The sequence below is a fragment of the Schistocerca gregaria genome, chromosome 1 (assembly GCF_023897955.1).
Source record: "Schistocerca gregaria isolate iqSchGreg1 chromosome 1, iqSchGreg1.2, whole genome shotgun sequence".
Classification (NCBI taxonomy): Eukaryota; Metazoa; Arthropoda; class Insecta; order Orthoptera; family Acrididae; genus Schistocerca; species Schistocerca gregaria.
The window spans coordinates 610,371,795-610,387,770 of record NC_064920.1 but is presented as its reverse complement, the minus strand read 5'-3'; positions in this window follow the sequence as shown (position 1 = coordinate 610,387,770).

Sequence of the window (15,976 nt, the reverse complement as noted above, 5' to 3'; positions counted from 1 at the left end):
TCAGGGATTTCCAGAGCTTTGAAAACTTCGCTTGTTAATGTTTCCTCAATTAACAGCAGGGTTCAAGGAGTCCCTTGTCTCGTGATGTCTCTTTGTTTTTCTAGAATACAGCTTCCTTCGTGGAAAGCTAAAATAGTAACGAACCATCATGCGACGGACAAACAATTGTAACAGAAGCCACCTGGCTGGGCCAGGAGTGCAGGAGCCAGGGCGATGCACAAGGCGCGCTGCCGCTGCAGCCTTTGTTGCAGCGCCGGCTCCTGATTGGCCGGCGATCTCGTTAGCGGCAGGCATCAGGCGGCAGGCAGAGGCGGCCGCTTAGCCCGACACTTGTTAGCGCTGCCCGTTTGAACCGCGACGGGGGATTACCCGTCCCCTTTGTCCGGAGCACACACTGAGGCTGAGTCGTGTCGCCCCGCGTGGCCTCAACGCGATGTCGACACGTTGTCCTGCGGCACGGAAGCTCTCAACTTGCGATACACTGAGGATGCTGCCAGAGACACAGTTCTACGGCGTTTCTCGTGCAAACGTGGCAAATTTACACTAAAAAACAAATAATTTAGTCACATTCGCGGAAACGAGTGTGAATACTACCACAAAACGCAATTCAGAAACCAACTAGACGACATTTTAATACAAACGGGGTGGGATCCAACCATCCGTAACGATTATTGCAGATCTACACTACTGGCCATTAAAATTGCTACACCATGAAGATGACGTGCTACAGACGCGAAATTTAACCGACAGGAACAAGATGCTGTGATATCCAAATGATTAGCTTTTCAGAGCATTCACACAAGGTTGGCGCCAGTGGCGACACCTACAACGTGCTAACATGAGGAAAGTTTCCAACTGATTACTCAAACACAAACAGCAGTTGACCGCCGTTGCCGGGTAAAACGTAGTTGTGATGCCTCGTGTAAGGAGGAGAAATGCGTACCATCACGTTTCGGATTGTAGCCTATCGCGATTGCGGTTTATCGTATCGCGACATTGCTGCTCGCGTTGGTCGAGATCCAATGACTGTTAGCAGAATATGGAATCGGTGGGTTCAGAAGGGTAATACGAAACGCCGTGCTGGATCCCAACGGCCTCGTATGACTAACAGTCGAGATGACAGGCATCTTATCCGAATGGCTGTAACAGATCGTGCAGCCACATTCTCGATCCCTGAGTCAACAGATAGGGACGTTTGCAAGACAACAACTGTCTGCACGAACAGTTCGACGACGTTTGCAGCAGCATGGAGTAACAGCTCGGACACCATGGCTGCGGTTACCCCTGACGCTGCCTCACAGATAAGAGCGCCTGCGATGGTGTACTCAACGACGAACCTGGGTGCACGAATGGCAAAACGTGGTTTTTGGATGAGTCCACGTTCTGTTTACAGCATCATGATGGTCGCATCCGTGTTTGGCGATATCGCGGTGACCCCGCATTGGAAGCGTCTATTCGTCATCGCCATACTGGCGTATCACCCGGCGTGATGGTATGGGTGCCATTGGTTACACGTCTCGGTCACCTCTTGTTCGCATTGTCGGCACTTTGAACAGTGGATGTTACATTTCAGATGTGTTACGATCCGTGGCTCTACCCCTCATTCGATCGCTGAGAAACGCTACATTTCAGCAGGATAATGCACGACCGCATGTTGCAGGTCCTGTACGGGCCTTTCTGGATACAGAAAATGTTCTCCAGATCTCTCACCAATTGAAAACGTCTGGTCAATGGTGGCCGAGCAACTGGCTCGTCACAATACGCCAGTCACCATTCTTGATGAACTGTGGTATCGTGTTGAAGCTGCATGGGCAGCTGTACCTGTACATGCCATCCAAGTTCTTTTGGACTCAATGCCCAGGAGTATGAAGGTCGTTACTACGGCTAGAGGTGGTTGTTCTGGGTACTGATTTATCAGGATCTATGCACCCAAATTGTGTGAAAATGTTATCACATGTCAGTTATAGTATGATATATTTGTCCAATTAATACACGTTTATCATCTGCATTTCTCCTTGGTGTAGCAATTTTAATGGCAAATAGTGTAGATTTTAGCAGTGCAGTTACAAACAGTAGGAAAAGCAGACGCTAGGCTAAGATTCGTAGGAAGAATCATATAGGAAATGTGACTCATCCACGAAAGAGGTTGCTTACAAGACACTTGTTCCGTCAATTCTTGAGTACTGCAGGTAGGAGTGGTAGAAGGGACGGAGAAGATCCAACGGAGAGCAGCGCGTTTCGTCACGAGACAGGTCGGTGCGAAAGCGTTACGGCAGAGGTGTCCGACAAATCCAGTGGCAGACGCTACAAGAGAGGCTTTGTGAATGACGGAGAGGTTTAGCATCCAAATTTTGAGAGAGTACTTTCGGGTAAAAGTTATTTTCTCCGACATACATTTCGCGAAATGACCACGACGAGGAAATTCCAGAAATTAGAGCTGATACAGGGGCTTACCGATAATCATTCTACATACTCACCGTTCTCGAGTGGAGCAGGGAAGGGGGTAATCAGTTAGTGATACCGGAATTACGTAGATGTAGACGTAGAGCAACAGTGCTAGAAAATATAAGAAATAAATAGGAATCAGACATGGAATTGTATGAAACAAAATCCGTATCACAATTGTACAGAACTACACACTCCATTATAAGCAACATACCGTATGAAGTGAATTATATAGACACAACAGGCTTGTAAATGCAATGAACTTAGTCTGCACATAGCACACAGCTACTGTAAATCAAACAGGGGCGAGTGTTTGCAGGCCCATACAAACAGCCACAATGTACGCCGTGGAGGATGACCAACGTCCTCTATTCCAATGACTCTTGGCATTATCTTTTATAATAATGTTATTAACGTCAATTCCGGCCATTATACATTTAACTGGAATGTTAACAAATCTTTTACAGGGAGTTTTATTGTATCACGTAGTTCATGGTGTTTCATAAAAGTCTGTAAAATAACATTTAAAATAAAAATATTAGTCGTGATTCGCTTATACCAAGTGTAAACATAGTTATAAGTTTTTTAAAACCAAAATTAACATTAATTTTAAAGCACTCGTTTTACATCAGGATCATTGGGCTTTCCCTCTTAGTCAATATACCGTTCTTACTTCACCCTTTCATCAGTTTTATGCAAATCCGTTATTTTATTGTAATTGTTATTTGTCTACTTTTATATTAACAAAATATTTGTGTCAACTGCTTGTCATACACAGACCTCAATGTAATAAAGAGCGTCGGTCATCTCTATTATGTCTGCTGCGGCTCGTTGTGTAGGTCTATAAACAGCAGCCTCAGTTTATATGCTAACGTTGTGCAGCTACTTGTGCATTTACAAGCCTGCTAAATTTATGCGGCTCACTTCATGAGGTATATTACTAAAGAGTCTCCAGTTTTGTAAAATTGTGGTATGGATTTCGTCTCATGTAATTAAGTGTCCGATTCCTTTTTATTTTTTACATTTCCTAGCACTGATGATTGTTATACTGAAGATGAAATCTAACTTCGCAATAAAGTGCACACTGAACCATGATTGCCGACTTGCTTCCTATTTGAATTGCATCACAGTCGCTGTTCACAGCGGTTCGTATGATATCCAATCCGACATTATAATACTATTTCAATATTTTGTAGTAATTTCCTTTCTGGGGTTAAATATTCGCTGCAGAAAAGTCTTAAAAACATTAGAGTAAAACCTGAATAACCGGAAGTTAAAGGTACCAGGAATGTTTCTTAATTCACAGATGGAGGTCCATGTTAAGAAATGACCATGCCATTAAGAAATGCTGTAATAATTTAAAAATTTTGCTCTGACGAATGACACCCTTACTGAAGAAATGTTAGCTTCTTCTGTATTAATAATAACGTCTTCACATACAACGTGTACATATGGTTTCATTTGAGTTATGCTTGCACCTTTCTTTCCTTAACGTGCTTAGTGGTTGAGTTCTGCTTTCAGACATCACTAAGTGGTGTTTGGGGCATGGCCTGTTGCATAGTTTACCTTTGCAGTCCTCCTTGGCATTATGATATGTTTCCTTCTGGCATATGTTCCCGTGGAAACCATGAGCGGCTTAATGTGCACAGGCGACAGAGTTGGAAATTTCGGTCCGTTCTAGGTATCTGAACCCATCGCTTCTGTTTCCGTGAGTTCGTTCGGTACCTCCCTGGCTTTATTCTCTCTCTCCCCGATGCCGATTCTATAAGCAAGAGTTCCTGAAAGGTCCAAGCATCTATGAAGAAGATTCCTTTATTATGTAGATGTAGCTATTCCCTGTAAATTCTGAGACTGACAGAGTTCTTTTCAGCAACCTGGCTTTAATGTTCCCTCGTTTCTCGAGGTTTATCACTGTCAGATAGCCTCACATTAGGCGAATTTCGATCGTGGCCGGCAGTTGAGGCAACTTTGAGGTTGAACAGCGGTATCGCAATTGGCAGGGAGAAATTTCGCAGCTTAGGGATGTCGTAAATGGCTTTTGTTGCGGCTGTCGCTCACTCTTGTATATGCAAGGAGAAAGTGATTCCAGTTGATCGCAGCGCTACTCTGAAGTACTTGAAGCTGGATAAGAATTCTAAAGTTGATTGACCACACGTGAGATCTTTCATATTCAAAATTTAATTGCTTTCGTCTTTGATGTGCTTATTTCGATCGAGTTTTCTAGCGCCCATTTCCCAATTGTCTCCATGTCTGATTGTAGGTCTCAAAGGCTGCTGGAGAGGATGACCTAGTCTTCTGTATGCATAAGTTGTTCCAAGTTACTTGAATGCTCAGTGTCCGCTATCATTACATTAAGGACTATCGAAATCATCAGATCTCCTTGGAGGACCACTATTGTTTGATTGTTGTCCTTCGATATCGACATGCCATTGTATATTGCTACATGACTTTTTTATTTCTAGTTCATGGCTTGATTTACCTAGCATATTCCCTAGCTTCTGGATAAGGATCTTTCTGCTGATACTGTCGAATTGCTTTAAAGTAACCAATAAAGATCACGTACAATGCGGCGGTGTGTTCCGCTAGAGTCACTGTTATTACTTGAATGACTTCTGGAACAACGTGCACTATCTGTTTGCATGGAGTGGTGCCGCATTGACTCGTTGGGATATTAGCACGCAGTCCGTGTTCAGTGCGTCCTAATAAGAGTTTAGAGAAGAGTTTAAAGGCTCTTCACAGTGATTCGTCTAGAAGAGTTGAGGTCGTCTTTCTGGTCTTTGCCTTTGTGGAACACTGTTATGTCTTCCTCCAATGTTATTTTGTTTTATTTTGCCAATTAGACACTGTGAATACGCTTTTCAAGCACATATATCTTATTCCAGCTAGACTGCAGAACTACCGAAGTCAAATTTTGGCTTGTAAGGTTCAAATGGCTCTAAGCACTATGGGACTTAACATCTATGGTCATCAGTCCCCTAGAACTTAGAACTACTTAAACCTAACTAACCTAAGGACAACACACAACACCCAGCCATCACGAGGCAGAGAAAATCCCTGACTCCGCCGGGAATCGAACCCGGGACCCCGGGCGCGGGGGCTTGTAAGGCAAATACAGAAGCAGATACAGTTTCAGATCACAATTTGGTCATTATAAAGAGTAAACTAAAGCTTAAGGGAATAGTTTGCAAGAATCCGTGTGCAAAGAAGAGGGACACCGAAGTAGCGAGCAGTGATGAGAAGTTCTCTAAGGGGATAAAGAATGCCGCAATAAGCAGTTTTGTTGTAGAGGACTGAACATCTTTAAAAAGGGCAATGACAGAAGTTCGACAGAAAAATATTGGTACAAGGAAGATTGAAAGCCTTCTACTTACGTTTCAAATCTATACTTTAATAATAAAATGCGAAGGTACTGTTAATCAGAACTCAGGGATAAGTTGTGATCTAAATTACAATAGATTTATTCAATCTTAACATAACAAGACAAAAAAATGGCTTAAAAAACCTCACACAAACATCTTTATTCGTCAGACACTTTCACTAACATCAACACACGACACTAACCGGAACACTAATCGCTTTATCTGACGTCACACATGTGAATCCGGGATATGGCACAAAACTACGCCACCATCAAGCATGTATATTCTACCATTCCAAAAAGAAAAATATAGTACGAAAGAACAGGGTGCAGAGAAACATATATTGGAGCCATACGCTGTAGCAGCAAATGCCTCAGCCTGCTGCTAGCCAGGGCGGCACACCACGATGCGTTCAGTGACCGAAGTCATGGGCGGCCGCAGTCTCTTGTTAATGGCGTGCGCCCGCAAAATGCAAAAACACGGTCTCGCGTTCGGTTAATTTGGAATGCAGGTACTTTTCTATGAGTCTCTGAAACCCCAATGGATTCTAGTGCGCAGGCGGACCCGTTTGCTGGTCTGCCAAACCAATCTGACTGCATGCCATGACTATGTGTGGCAGAATGTGTCAAATGTTTAGACGGCCGACTCAAGACAAATAAGCACACCCACGCATCACTCGTTGTGTGCGTGATGCTAGAAGCAGTTCCTCTGATGGTTCAGAAAATGACTGGCACAGGCTCTAAGTGGCAAACTAGCAAAGGACACAAGTATCACTGTTTAAGTATAGACCTGCAGTTCTTTACTAGCAAAGCGTCAGTACAAGAGTGAGCCTCTTCTCTTTATGTCCGCTTCCTTCTCAGCTCGGTAGAAAAGCTCATTTACATCTTAGACTTCCCCACTTTAGCAAAAGCCAATCACGAGTTGTAGCCCAGCATTCGAAGCTGGGAGAGTAGCCTTTTTCTGTGCATACACCGATTTGACCAATCAGCGACTTTAAAGTTAACTGGGAGAAAAGGAAAAAGATTCAGCTTCGCGGCCTCTTTCCCACGAGTTTGCCATGTCTTTTGCTAACGACATGACCAGGATGGAACTACATCCCTCCATAAAATCTTATTATCTCCCCTGATGTGTCGATTTCAAAGTCTCCTAAGAATGGCCATAAACTCGCTAAAAGCTTCGTGCTTTCACAAATATGTTTAGTAACAGAGTCTGACCGTCTGGACGCCAGTGGCCCTGTCGCACGGAAATTTGCAGAACGCTCACAGCTGTTTTGTCAGCTTCCTGCTTAACAAGGCTGCTTTATTGCTGGTCTACAATGCGCTGACCACTGCAGTGGTGCCTTCTCAGAGTTAGTCAATGTTCCTGGACACAGCTGCCTCCTGACCGGCATCAACCAAAGTGCCTGCACAACGAGACCGCAGAACTCGGTCGTCTGGAAATGTCTCCCCCAGGATCCGCAGAAAAAAGTGCTTCCCTCACCATCGTCGTGCACTTTTACTGCAATCGTTTAAATCGGCTCCCTATTCCTGTGAATGCAGGTAAAGCTCACCGGTATTCCTTCCCTAGAGCATGGAAGCAAGAGCATTAACTACTGCCCATCATCACCATGATGTATGAAGTCAAAACTGCAATAAAGATCAATAAAAAACATGAAGCAGCATAACACTGAATCCAGAAGTGAGAATGACTTCCAATCTCTCAAGATAACTGCGGCGAAACCTTAGATAATAGTAGAAATGCTTCACCTAATGGATGAAAGAAGGAAAGTACAAGATTGCTCACAGGAATATAGCAGTGTAAGTCACTTAGAAATGAAATAAGGAAGAAATGCAAGAAGCCAATGCAAAATGTCTGCAAGAGGAATGTAAAGAAATCCAAAGGAAACTTTCCTCGGCAGGACTGACGCAGTGAAATTGCAAAAGCCAAACATTTCGGTCACATTAAATTCTAAGGTGTCAACATTAAGAGTGCTAGAAAAAGTGGGTAGGTTGAAAGACTGCACTGAAGTTCACTAAGAAGAGGAGCAACTGTCTGATGACACAGCAGAAGTTATAAAGGACCCAGTATTAGAATTTAACAATGTCTTGGAAGACTTGCGAAATCAGAAGTGAGATTAAAAATTACAGTGGAAGGATAACTGCTATTCTCAATGAAAGTGAGGAAGAATTTCATGACGGGTTGAATGAAATAAATGAGCACACACGATGGACTGAGAGTTTAGTGATATGAAAACTTTATCTGGGACTCTTTGTCTGATTTCTCCTAACACTCTGATTTTGTCACGACATGTGTGAGGTCTAATGAAAACTGTGTATGAAGTCTAATGAAAGCTGCAGCAGTAATGTACATATTTTTCAGTACGTTAAAATGAACTGCCTATTGTCTTATGTCTCGGGTTCTTCGGCCGACGTTCATCTAATGATTTTACTGTCGTTTCGACAGCACGAGTGGCTGGCGAAACGTCAGTAAAATCATTAAATGAACGTCGGCCGAAGAACCCGAGACAGAAGCCAGTAGGCAGTTTGTCAACAAGTGGCCACGAAAGCCTTAACAATTTTGTACGTTAAAATAAGTTCAGTAAATGCTTCGTAATCAAGAGCAGTTTCTAAGAAATTCACTCAGACACAGTCTAAAGCTCTCTCAAATTCTGAATTACAGGCAAAGTGGTAATTCATGCTCATTAATCCAGCCTATAATTTTATCCACTGTTTACAAATGATCCTTTACGCTACACCAGCATTTAACGTCAGTTTCATCCTTTATTTGGTTAAAGTCCAATATTATTTCTGCTTAGATGTTAATAATCTCAGTGAATACCTCATAATTTGTAGAGTGAAGGTCTATTATAGCTTTTTATGTCTAAGCTGTCCCGTCTCATGAAATTAGACCAGTTACATCAATCAACTTCCTACATTCCTTTCCACACATTCTGCACAAATTTTGCAGTTTGATTTTGTTTCACCGAGTCCAACAGGAATAATTCGTACGGAAATGCCCCCATCTCAATGCACATTTTCTGTTTTCGTGCACTGAAAGATGTTATCCACATCATTTGGCATTAAGCCGGGAATGCTATTATTTTCATTATTGGCTTTCTGTGTTTCTGTTTCATCTCCTAAAACATTAAAAGCATTGGTAGAAATGTTAACAGAATCTTCCGTCGGTTCTTGGTAGAACAACGTTATAACAAGTGGAACAAAAGCAAACTTGGTAGAAATCTTTAACAGCAGCTACAGGTATCTCATCATTGGTTGTTACTGTGGCATTTGTCATCTTAACTAATGAACCGACTTCCCTCACGTTTTTCTTGCAGATTGAATATTCGACATTATTTTCAGTTCATTTCAGAATCTATTTTCAACTCAGCAAAATGTCCTGATTCTAATATTTTTTCGTGAAAACTATCGTCTTTTGTTTAATGGCTGTCTTCTTGTATTTGAAACGTTCTTTACATTTACCATCTACATACTATCAATATATTTTGGCATGTGCCTACGTATCTTAGTTAAATTTCCCCATTAGTCTCTAGTCATTATCATTTTCATTTTCTGAGGTACAAAATTTGCTATTTAATTTTGTAGTACTTCCGCATTGTGGCCATTCCCATATTCAAGACATGTAGTCGAAGAGTCGTAAGCAACTACACTGAAGCGCCCAAGAAACTGCTATAGGTATGCGTATTCAAATACAGAGATATGTAAGCAGGCAGAACACGGCGTTGCGCTCGGCAACGCCTGTATAAGATAAGTGCCTGGTGCAGTTGTTAGTCGATTACTGCTGCTACAATGCCAGGATATCAAGAGTTGGTGTTACAGCTGTCGCACGGGCAATGGGACACAGCATCTCCGAGTTAGCGATGATGTAGGGATTTTCCCGTACGACCATTTAACGACTGTACCGTGAATACAAGCAATCTGGTAAAGCATCAAATCGCCGACATAGCTGCGGCCGGTAAAAGATCCTGCAAGAACGGGAACAACGACAGTTGAAGAGAAGCATTCAGTGTGACAGAAGTGTAACCTTACCGCAAATTGCTGCAGATTTCAATTCTGGACCATCAACAAGTGTCAGTAAGTGAACCATTCAACGAAACATCATCGATATTGGCTTTCGGAGCCGAAGGACCACACGTGTACCCTTGTTGACTACACGACATAAAGCTTTACGCCTCGCCTGGACTATTGATGACTGGAAACATGTTGTCAGGTCGAGTAATTCTCGTTTCAAATTGTGTCGAGCGGATGGACGTGTACAGGTATGCAGACAATCTCATAAATCCATGGACGCTGCATGTCAGAAGGGACTGTTCAAGCTGGTGGAGGTCCTATAACAGTGTGGGGACTGCAGCTGGAGTGATTGGGACCCCTGATACGTCTAGAAGCGTAAAGGCTTTTTTAAATTACCGCTACCAGTCACAAACTTTGCAACTATTGTATTACTTATTTATTTAGCTACATGTTTCGAGGTTTAAACCTCATCTTCAGGATAAATGGCATTACAGAAGAACAGAGATGACCACAGAATTTACGAAAAGACTATGTAATATCAGTATGACTTCATTGTAAAGTTGTTTTCGTAATGCCATTTTGCCTGAAGATGTGGTTTAACCCTCGAAACATGTCGCTCAATAAATAAGTAATACAATAGTTGACAAAGTTTGTGACTGGTAGCGGTCATTTAAAAAAATCTTTACCTATTTCTTGAGACAGTCACGGTCGAAAAACAGTCAAAATGGCTTCAAATTCGTCTAGATGCGATTCTGACAGGTAACATGTACGTAAGCATCATGTTTGATCATCTGTATCCATTCATGTCCATTGTGCATTCCCACGGACATGGGCAATTTCAGCAGGAAAATCCGACACACCACACACCTAGTGTTGCTACAGAGTGGCTCCACGAACACTCTTCTGAATTTAAACACTTCCACTGGCCACCAGACCCCCCAGTCATGAACATTATTGAGCATATCTGGGATGCCTTGCAACGCGCTGATCGGAAAAGATCTCCACCCCGCTGTACTCTTACGGATGTGGGGACAGCCCTGTAGGGCTCATGGTGTCAATTCCCTCCAGCACTGCGTTAGACATTAATCGAGTCCATGCCACGTCGTGTTGAGTGTTCGTGGGGACCCTACACGATATTAGGCAGATTATCAATTTTTTTGGCTCTTCAGTGCTTCGCTATGTTGTGGAATTTTGGAACACTTTTTATGATGGAGCAAATTACCTTCCTGGAGATCGAAAACCTCTGTAAGAATCAACATGGATCCGCAAAAATTATCTCGTGAAATTCAGCTCGCTGTTTTCATCTACGAGATGCTGGTTCCCAGGCTAAAGCCGTGTTCCTCGAGTTACGGAAGACGTTCGATTGTGCCTTTCAGTTATCTAGTAGGAAACCCTCATTGGTGAGAAAACTTCGTTTATGTCAAGAAAAAAATTCTAGCCGTAATTAGTATCAGATTAAATAACACAATAAAGACTGTGAGACCAACCAATTACACTTAAAAAAAAAAAGAAACATAGAGCGAACATAATCGGAAACGCTTTTTAAATTCTACATAGGATAGCAAAAGATAAGATTATGAAAGGTTTGGAAGAACTGGAAACCAATACACACACATAGATATCCGAATGACATGCCAAACGACTCTATTGACATAATAGAAGAAGAAAGGGGATAAACACAACCTGGTAAACAATTCACAATAGACAACAATGTACATAATGCTTAGTAGGTGTGACAAAAACAGCTCTGGCTACCTAAAGTTTAATTTCCTTGTAAACATAACAAAAACAATGGAAAAATCTGTCATTTTACGAACTGTGAAAACATAATACGAAATTTCACTTGTATAGAAAGTAAATAGTCCTAAAAACGTTTGTCGTGAACAAATGTAATCAACACGAAGTGAACAATTTGTAGCAAATTTTGTCAAAAATGTAAAGAAGGCGTCGTACTGAGAGAAGAATTTTAACATGTTTTAAGACTTTATACAGATTCATAGCATACGCATATTTCATAATTTTAGGTGTATTTTGTTTTAGACACAGTACTTTTTATGAGTCAAACATTGAGTAACTGCAAAAAAGAAAAAAAAGTGTTTTTCAGAAGCTTAGCTCTGCAATATGAAACTTAGCAAATATCTATTGCCATCAGAGGTATTTTGGTAATCGACAGAGAAATTTTTTTTCAGAGAGTTAAATAGTTTTCCCGGACGGAATAACTTCATGTACTTCAAAAAGATTAACACAACTCCGATCCCAATGAAAATTAAATTCACGATGTACTGGAGCACGCTGTAGTTATCTAAGCCATACATGAATATTAGATTTTGTACGTGAGCTAAAGTTACTATCTACCGGGAGAGCGGAACGCTGCACGCATGAATTATTTGTCACAACCTTGTCGCAGTTTCGGATCCTAAACGACAGATGTCAACTAAATTAATTCACATTTTAGTGATTGGCAGAATCTTGTAGACCTTCCTATTATTAATTAAAGTCTTCTTACGTAGATCTCTGAGATTCCTTATGATATATCATAGTGGCATATTTTCTTATTCAGTTTTTTTTTTTCGTTTTTCTTTCGATAATTTTCATTCCAAGCCCCTAGTAACTGGCACAGAAGACCAGTCGAATGAAATTTAAATAAATCAATAAAACTATACTTACATTTTTCTTTGTATGAGAATGCTACTGACGTAACTGACGTTGTGGTATGTCTCCAGCAATATCAAATCTAAATCATTTCGAAGTCCGTGCCACAACAGAAAAAGTGAAGTGCTAAAATTCCTCGTTCAAAAGACTGGAACAGAGCTAACGCTGTTCGAGACATCGCTCACAGCTACAGAACGTATTAAATTCGATACTGAATACCAGCAGTGTCATAATTATATTTTACAGATCACGCGATGTTCAGACTTTTCCACGTGGTAGTATTACGATAACGTAGATATAAGAACGAAATTGATCCTAGAAACACATATAGGCGTCACGAATGACACTATTAATGTCAACAGATAAGATTTTACACAGCATAAACAGTGGAAGTGAAGTTTCCTTTCACAAGTCTAGCACTTTGTATTTAATTATAGATGGGAATAAAAAAATTTTTGGGACGAGCTGTCGTTTCATTAAAATACGGAAATGTGAAATAATATTGTTTTCGTTAAATCTAAAATATAATTACAAATCTCATTTGGTATGTGGGAAAGCCACATTTAGAGCTGGAGAAGTTTAACATTGTCGTAACCTATTCTAGGCTTCGCCTTTGCTGCGGGCACATGTGGAATGGGTTTTACTCCAGTGTATGAAATACTGATATTAATGCGAACAGCAACGAGCAATGATGCCTGTCGCGTGTTAGTAGGGCAGCGGGTGATTCGGGCAGGTGGCCAAGTGGGTCGGAAGTCGATGTGCTGGTGCTGGCGGCAGAAAGGGATAGCAGTGTTTTCGCGCGCCCGCGTGCAGACGACGAATGAGGCGACCCAGTTTGCAGACGAGTCAGCGACAGCTTCCCCGATCGCGTGCGGGTATGATGCATGGTACAGCGATGCCATAAACATATCTGTGGACGCGGAGGACTCCTTCTCACATGAATCACCGCAGTGTTGTAGCATTCTCCTAATTTCCAAATAAACTCGGAAGGGATATAAAATCAGGCAGTCTCGAGTACTGGTCGAAAGAGAAATAGTCTTGTAAGAGTGTTGTAGGGCAGTTTGTGCCGAGAAAGAAGTCAAGGAAAAAAATCGAAATGTTCCGATTTCAGTAGCACTGAAGTTAGTCAATCGGGCTATTCCGCGCAAATTCAAGCGGCCCACCAGAGACGGTGCCGCCAATCGCGTTCTTTCGTTAGTTTCCCAAAGCCAAACAAGAGAGCGACACAAAAATTGAACATAGGACTGTAGTAAGAAGCGAACTCGAACCAAAGGCTAAGCAGTTTGGTGCTTTATCATCCACGCTTCGAGAACAACGGACACAAATTGAATCTGGCAGAGCCCTTGAATTTGCGCGCGCAATGGCCGTGGAATATCCCGTGAAGAGGCGAAGCTATTTCCATGTCCAAGGACATGTCAATAGGTTGAACTGCAGAATACGGCCAACGCAAAATCCGTACGCACATCAACCGGTACCATTTAATTCTGCAATGGTGATTCTGTGGTGCGGCTTGACAGCATCGTTTTTCGTTGGGGTGTATTTTTTCGAGGAGATGAGTCCTACGGGTTCTATTACCTGTAGCTTCCGCCCCCCGGTAGCTGAATGGTCAGCGTGACGGATTGTCAATTCTCTGGGCCTGGGTTCGATTCCCGTCTGAGTTGGGGAATTTTCTCCGCCCAGGGGCTGGGTGTTGTGCTGTCCTCATTATCATCCTGTTATCCTCATCGACTGCAGGTCTCCGAAGTGGCGTCAAATTGAAAGACCGGCACCCGGCGAACGGCCTGCCCGATGGGGAGGGGAGCGGGGGGGCGGGGGGGTGGGGGGCGGGAGGCGTAGCCAAACGATTAAATACATAAATACACTCCTGGAAATGGAAAAAAGAACACATTGACACCGGTGTGTCAGACCCACCATATTTGCTCCGGACACAGCGAGAGGGCTGTACAAGCAATGATCACACGCACGGCACAGCGGACACACCAGGAACCGCGGTGTTGGCCGTAGAGTGGCGCTAGCTGCGCAGCATTTTTGCACCGCCGCCGTCAGTGCCAGCCAGTTTGCCGTGGCATACGGAGCTCCATCGCAGTCTTTAACACTGGTAGCATGCCGCGACAGCGTGGACGTGAACCGTATGTGCAGTTGACGGACTTTGAGCGAGGGCGTATAGTGGGCATGCGGGAGGCCGGGTAGACGTACCGCCGAATTGCTCAACACGTGGGGCGTGAGGTCTCCACAGTACATCGATGTTGTCGCCAGTGGTCGGCGGAAGGTGCACGTGCCCGTCGACCTGGGACCGGACCGCAGCGGCGCACGGATGCACGCCAAGACCGTAGGATCCTACGCAGTGCCGTAGGGAACCGCACCGCCACTTCCCAGCAAATTAGGGACATTGTTGCTCCTGGGGTATCGGCGAGGACCATTCGCAACAGTCTCCATGAAGCTGGGCTACGGTCACGCACACCGTTAGGCCGTCTTCCGCTCACGTCCCAACATCGTGCAGCCCACCTCCAGTGGTGTCGCGACAGGCGTGAATGGAGGGACGAATGGAGACGTGTCGTCTTCAGCGATGAGAGTCGCTTCTGCCTTGGTGCCAATGATGGTCGTATGTGTGTTTGGCGCCGTGCAGGTGAGCGCCACAATCAGGACTGCATACGACAGAGGCACACAGGGCCAACACCTGGCATCATGGTGTGGGGAGTGATCTCCTACACTGGCCGTACACCGTTGGTGATCGTCGAGGGCACACTGAATAGTGCACAGTACATCCAAACCGTCATCGAACCCATCGTTTTTCCATTTCTAGACCGGCAAGGGAACTTGCTGTTCCAACAGGACAATGCACGTCCGTATGTATCCCGTGCCACCCAACGTGCTCTAGAAGTTGTAAGTCAACTACCCTGGCCAGCAAGACCTCCGGATCTGTCCCCCATTGAGCATGTTTGGGACTGGATGAAGCGTCGTCTCACGCGGTCTGCACGTCCAGCACGAACGCTGGTCCAACTGAGGCGCCAGGTGGAAATGGCATGGCAAGCCGTTCCACAGGACTACATCCAGCATCTCTACGATCGTCTCCATGGGAGAATAGCAGCCTGCATTGCTGCGAAAGGTGGATATACACTGTACTAGTGCCGACACTGTGCATGCTCTGTTGCCTGTGTCTATGTGCCTGTGGTTCTGTCAGTGTGATCATGTGATGTATCTGACCCCAGGAATATGTCAATAAAGTTTCCCCTTCCTGAGACAATGAATTCACTGTGTTCTTATTTCAATTGCCTGGAGTGTATTACCTGTGCCGTCACTGGCAAACGCAGTGATAGTCTTTTGCGCACCAACGTCATTTCAACCCTTCAACAGGGAGGAGTACGGCTAATATTTTTATGCAAGGCGGTGCACCTCAGCACATTGCACAGCCAGTGAAGCGGCTGCTACAGAGACATTTAAGAAATGCTAGAATTATCAGCTGTCATATTGCTACAGCCTAGCCATCCTGATCAGCTGGTCTTAATCCGTGTG